Genomic DNA, 5851 nt, shown 5'->3' on the forward strand with positions numbered 1-5851 from the left:
TTAACATTTAATAGTAATTGTCATGTATTTCCATGTTGTCACAGAAAAATCCTGCTGTTTTATCTTCTGTGATTTCATCCCCTCTCCTACACACAAATGCTATACACAAAGCATTTTACCATTAATTCTATTTCTCTCAATTCCTAAATGCAAGGAACTGAAGTTCTGTGTTATACGGTTTTCTCTGTTCAGTAGTTTACTGATACTGTTGGGTGGAAAGCTACCAAGGGTGTGTCTGTTTGATGTACAAGCTTTCAAAGCCTCCTCAATGAAACTGTGTAGGCTTATACAGTCTCTCAGTTTTGAGAATTAAAGCTCTAAGGGTCATCTGCCTGACAAATTGGCTGTACCAGTGGAAGTTGTCAAAGGCATCACCTAAGGTAGGACTTAGAGCTAGATCTATGACTAATTATTTTGATATTCACACCACTCTTTCTAATAATATATATATGCTGCACAGGAGGATTTGCTTGGTTTTGAATACGTTTAGGAAGCTGTACACAACTGAGCAGTTCTATTTAGATAAAAAGTTAACATTGTATTATGAAAGAACTGGCATCTCCCTCTTTTCTCCAAAGTCTCTAACTTATATTTTACGAGCCTTTTCCTTTGGGGGTCCATAAAATTTGTGTCAGTTTCTTTCAGTGGAAGCAAGATCAGGTCTGTTTACTTATCCTCATGGCTTACACTTCTTTTATCCATCTGTTAAATGGCTTGTAAGTGATATACACCTACCAAATACTGCTTGTGGCAAGCTACATTTTCCTGTTTTACTCTTTCTGATTCTGTGGTTTATTAAAAGCCTTGCATTGCCCAGGGATAGTAACATCAGTGGTTCAGATTAATTCTTTTTGGTCTTTAGCCAAACAGCCAGCTAATTTTGTCACTTGGCTAATTTAGTGATGTGCCAGCAAAAATCATAATTACAGCTAAAAGTATTTGTATTACTATTGCTTGCTGAGCTAAGGTGACTTCATGAATACCATGTACTCCTCCTGCCCTTCAGTCCAGAGGAACATATTTAAGAAAAAATGTAACAATGAGATCTATCAACTATCCATTTACAACTTCTATTACTGAGACACAAGATCCTCTGTTCTTCACATGAGAAACAAGAAGAGCAATCCTTACAGAAAGCATGATTTAGGGGATGCTTTACTAAGCTTCGCTACATTCTAAAATGGGTAGTTCTCAACAAAATCGTCTATCAAAAAAAAGAGAAATGCCAGAAGATAGGATTAATAGGACAGAAGCAGTGTCTCTTTCACACCGGGCTCACTGCTACCCCCATCCCACTTGCATCATCACCAAACACGGCTGCATCAAGGACAGCGATTTTTCCCTAAATATTACTGTGGGCTTTCCAAGTGACAGTTTTTGATAGCTACTTAGCAGTCAAACTAGAAGCCTGTCAACTTCAAGTACTCAAAACCAAGCCTCCAAAAACATTAAACTACTTTAAAAAGAGAAAACGTGCCGATACCTGGCGAGTTTTTTCTTTTCTTTGCAACCCCATGGATGGTAATTCCTCTTTGTCCTTCTTACTACGTTCAAGAGGGAGGCAGGCACGAGAAGAGGAGTAAGTGTCTGGGGAGGAGGCACTGGCAGGGAAGACCCTGCAAGTACAAGCCAGGAAAGTGCAGTTCCTCGGGCTGAAGCCAGGAGCAGCAGGTTTGGTACAGAATTAATCCCCGAGTACCTTCTGCTGCCCCTGGAAGTGTACAACAGTGCTAAGGGCTGCACATATTCACAGGCTGCTTCCCCAGCTGCTTTGAGATTAAAGCCTAGCTCCTAAGTTCATGAGATGCTCAAGCGCGCTGTGTCCACGTCTGCAAAGAGCGCTGGGGGCTCACGCTGGTCTGGCTTGCGGGGGCTGGAAAGCAGCGCTCCTTCGCTGCAACTGGGGGAGCGGAGTGGACAGACCTTGCAACTGGTCAGGGGGTCTCATAGCCTGTAATGGGGAGTGAAAGGAGGGAGGAGAAAGGCCTCACAGAAGAGGGAAGCAGAAATAAGGAGTGTTGGAGGACTACAGAGGAGGGCAGAGAAGCACTTAGTGTGAAAAAGGAAGAGCTCCAACTTGGTCGTAATGCTGACTCTGACTTGATTTGGAAGCTTAGCTGTCATTATGAGAATTGGATCAGAAACAATTTTGGAAGATGATGATATTTACTTGCCAAGCCAATGCCTATCACTTACTCTGAGTGCCAGCTCCCTCAGCTCTCAGAAATAGCCTTCTCTAATTTTCTTTAGGCTGGAAGCAAATACCAATTGAACGGGAGTTGCGGGTTCTCAGCACTTTTCAGGACTAAGTATTAGATGCATGCTGAACTTAAAAACTGACACATAAATCAAGCTGGTTTGTTTCAGTATTCTGCCTTCTCTAGGAAACGAATTGTTGTAATACAATATTGCGCTTCTCACTGTGATAGCTTATTTTAGTTATCCATGCTGATGCTCTGGGTAGTTCAAATAGGCAGAATTTGACACTGATGTTTTCTGGCACATCACTTCTGGCAGAGCTGTGATTGAAGTGACACAGCGGTCTTTCAAAGTACTTGTTGAGGGTACGCAGACTTCACACAGACTGCTTACAAGCACACGTACGGAGAGATTTTCAGCGACACGAGAAGCATTCATCCTCTCTCCACCACGTCTTGCAAACTTCCCCTTTCTATTCTGCCAATTAAAATTGCTGTCTGTGTGTTTTCGTATGCTCGTCGCTAGAGATCAAGCATTTCACCACGATATTAGTGGTGCAAATGTAAAATACGTACATAAAAAACCAAATCAAATAAAGCCTTTAAGGGTACAGTTTATATTGCTGTCATGTAAATCAGCACATGGTGCGAAGTGGCCTAAGTATCCAAGAGATAGAAAACAAACCTGCAAACTGGACAGACTTTTTCACTGTTACTCACCAGCTCTTCTGTCCTGAAGCTTTGTATTATATATTACTTGTATTACATATTACATGCTTTGTATTATATATTACTTGTATTACATATTACATGCTTTGTATTACATATTACATACTTTGTATTACTTCTGTATCTATATATGATCATAACTCTCACCGTGATCAGTGGAATTTACTGGATTTTATTTCTGGGGAATCAGGACAAGATCTTCTGACAGTGAGCTTGTTAAATTTACAACGGCAAAAACCCCCAAGCACAGCAAGTCTCAAAAGGCAGAGGGATATAAGTAATAATATTAGGGTCTTATTACATTTACTAAAGCATGTGTTTAGCCCTAAAAGATATTTCAATCTTTAATCTTAAGTCCATGTTTCAGTATTTAGCCCTACTGTGTTCAACAGCCCTGAGTCATGTGTTTAAGCAAATGCCTTGATGGGTACAGTCCTACACTACATCAGGTATTTGAGCTAATCACAGTTACTTAAACTAAATTAATGGAGTAGGTAAATGGCACTTACGTTTATGAACATAATGAATATACTAAGCAATACATATTTGAAAGAATAACTTGCTAGAAAACACAGTCTGTGGGACAACTTGTGAATGAATTCTCACATTTCTGTAACATACATACTGTTGCTTTGGTATTTTTTCATGTTCTTGAAAAGTACACTCTGTGTATTAGATAGGATAAACATACATCTGGAAACTGAGTTTGTCAAGTTGTAAAGGAGAACAAGAAAAATGGAGACCAAAACGAATATTCTATTGCCAATGCAGCACTCCATATAAAAATTGTAAACAAAGCTAAATCACAGTTGAGTGTAACAATAGGGAAAATGAATTGCAAACTAACCATTTCTCTAAGGAAGAACAATGCTTTTATCTCTTTTCCCACCTTTTTCATACTGACATTAACACACCATTTTCCAGATAACAAAACCAGATATTGGTGCTTTCCTTTTTCTCCATTCAAAAGTTTCACTGGATTTCTATATTTACTATAATTTATGCAAATAACATTTTTTCCTATAGTCCACACATTTTAACTCCCAGATAAGGAAAATATCTAAAAATGAGTATTTCAAATTATAGTATAATCAATGAATATCCAGGCACAATGTTTTAGGGAGCATAATTAAGAACTTCTAATCATAGTTTATTGCTACCAGCCAAGCCCTGCCAACTAATGTTAATGGAACTTAGACTTAAGGTGGTTTACTACCACCAGTGGAGTACGCAGGAATTAATTACCACAAGTCACCTAACCACCCAAGTGTCCTGAAATGAATAAGTAAACTACTTGCCTGGCAGGATGCTCTATTTCCACTTTCCTCTTATTTTTTGTCTGTTAATTATATGTTTCCTTTCCTTCTGCTGTAATCATTTGTATTCCATGATTTGTTCCCTTATCTATTTCCTTCCCAGGTCCGTACTCTGACCCTGCAGGAGTATCTCATGAAACTTGATGTAAATCAAAAGAACTTTATAAAAACAAAAGACAAACCTTCATGGTTCCAGTTTGGGCTGACGACACCAGTTGTAGTTCAGGATTTTCTTTTTTAACTTTTCCCTAATGTCTCACCTGCTTTTCTGCTTTCCTCCGCCCCAACTTTTCTTATTCTTTTTTTAGTCTCATCATTCTGTCTCCCAGCTTCTTGACTATTTTTAAAAACTTTCCTCCCTCTGCTCTGATGCCTTTCATCTCTCCTAAACTGTCTTGCAGCTAGACGGTCCAATTCTACCTCTCACTGTTGAAGCCCTACTCCATCACTAACTTTTTTCTCATCTTGTTTTCACAGTCTCTTTGACTCTATCTATGCACTTAACTTTCAATATTTCTTTGTCCTCACTCCAACAGCCTTCATCCTTCAGCCAGCATGCACCACTCCATATACACCTTAGCAGACAGCATCTTCAGTTGCTAATTGTGCCAAAGAGAATACATTTGGGGGGCCGGTTAGCTCAGTGGTTTGAGCGCGGTGCTGGCAACAAGGATCAACACCGAGGTCGCGGGTTCGATTCCCGCTCGGTCCCCATGTGTTGCCTGACCTAGTCGAGAGGTGGCGTCCCTGCCCAAAACAGGGAGGTTGGACTAGATGATCTCTAAGGTTCCTTCCAGCCTAGGCCATTCTATGATTCTATGATTCCCAGTCACAATCGAAATCGCAGTAATTGTGACGTTTTCCACTGCAAAATTCACAATAGGGGCTCTGTTAGAGACAACAGCAGAATGTATCGGTTTGTTTGGTTTTCCTTAACAAAATAATGTCATTTAAGAGCTCTGATGAACTACAGAAAAATAAAACATGCAAGTACTTCACAGCAGTCAAAGACTTGGCTCTCAGGTAAAAAACTGAGATGTGTACAGCTGCGACCCCACTTTACTTATTTTGTAGCCTTTTTCTAGTCTAACAATGAACCAGAGAAAACAAAGAGGATGCAAATCTAAAATCATTGTGGTAAACAAAATAACTTACAGTTATCTGTCATTTGTTTGCAACAGGATCCTCTAGATAGGAACAGGAGGAAAGGAAAAGAGAAATACTGTGGAACTCCAAAGGGGAGTAACAGGAAAAAACTGAGGAAAGACAAAAGAAAGGTGGTGCTCCTGCGGAAAGGGAACAACACCCTTTCAGTAACTGCAGGTTCACTTCATCGATTATCCCTAGTCAGCATATCCAGCCATGAGCCAGGGGCTGTAACATCAGCTGTAACTGCTGGTGTGTCCAGAGACCTCAGAGCCACCCAAGCCAGCAAACAGCTGGGACTGACACACTGCTGTTTGTGGCTTTACCTGCTGACTGAGGCCATCGCTACAGCTCTGCACAGCCTTCCCCATCCACGCAGTCTTCAAGGGCCAGAAAGCACTAGAGCACTGACTGAAAGTCCTGATGCAGCTAGACAGAAAAAAATGGTTGCTCTTGGCGAAA

General features: G+C 40.4%; 1 non-coding gene across 1 annotated transcript; it reads left to right on the forward strand.

Moving 5' to 3' along the window:
- Positions 1-4871: 4871 nt before the first annotated feature.
- On the forward strand, positions 4872-4955 carry TRNAA-GGC. The gene is given in 2 exon segments: positions 4872-4909; positions 4920-4955. It is a non-coding gene; the product is annotated as a tRNA-Ala (tRNA).
- The last annotated feature ends 896 nt before the right edge of the window (positions 4956-5851 follow it).

The sequence above is a fragment of the Apaloderma vittatum genome, unplaced genomic scaffold, assembly GCF_000703405.1.
Source record: "Apaloderma vittatum isolate BGI_N311 unplaced genomic scaffold, ASM70340v1 scaffold4151, whole genome shotgun sequence".
Classification (NCBI taxonomy): Eukaryota; Metazoa; Chordata; class Aves; order Trogoniformes; family Trogonidae; genus Apaloderma; species Apaloderma vittatum.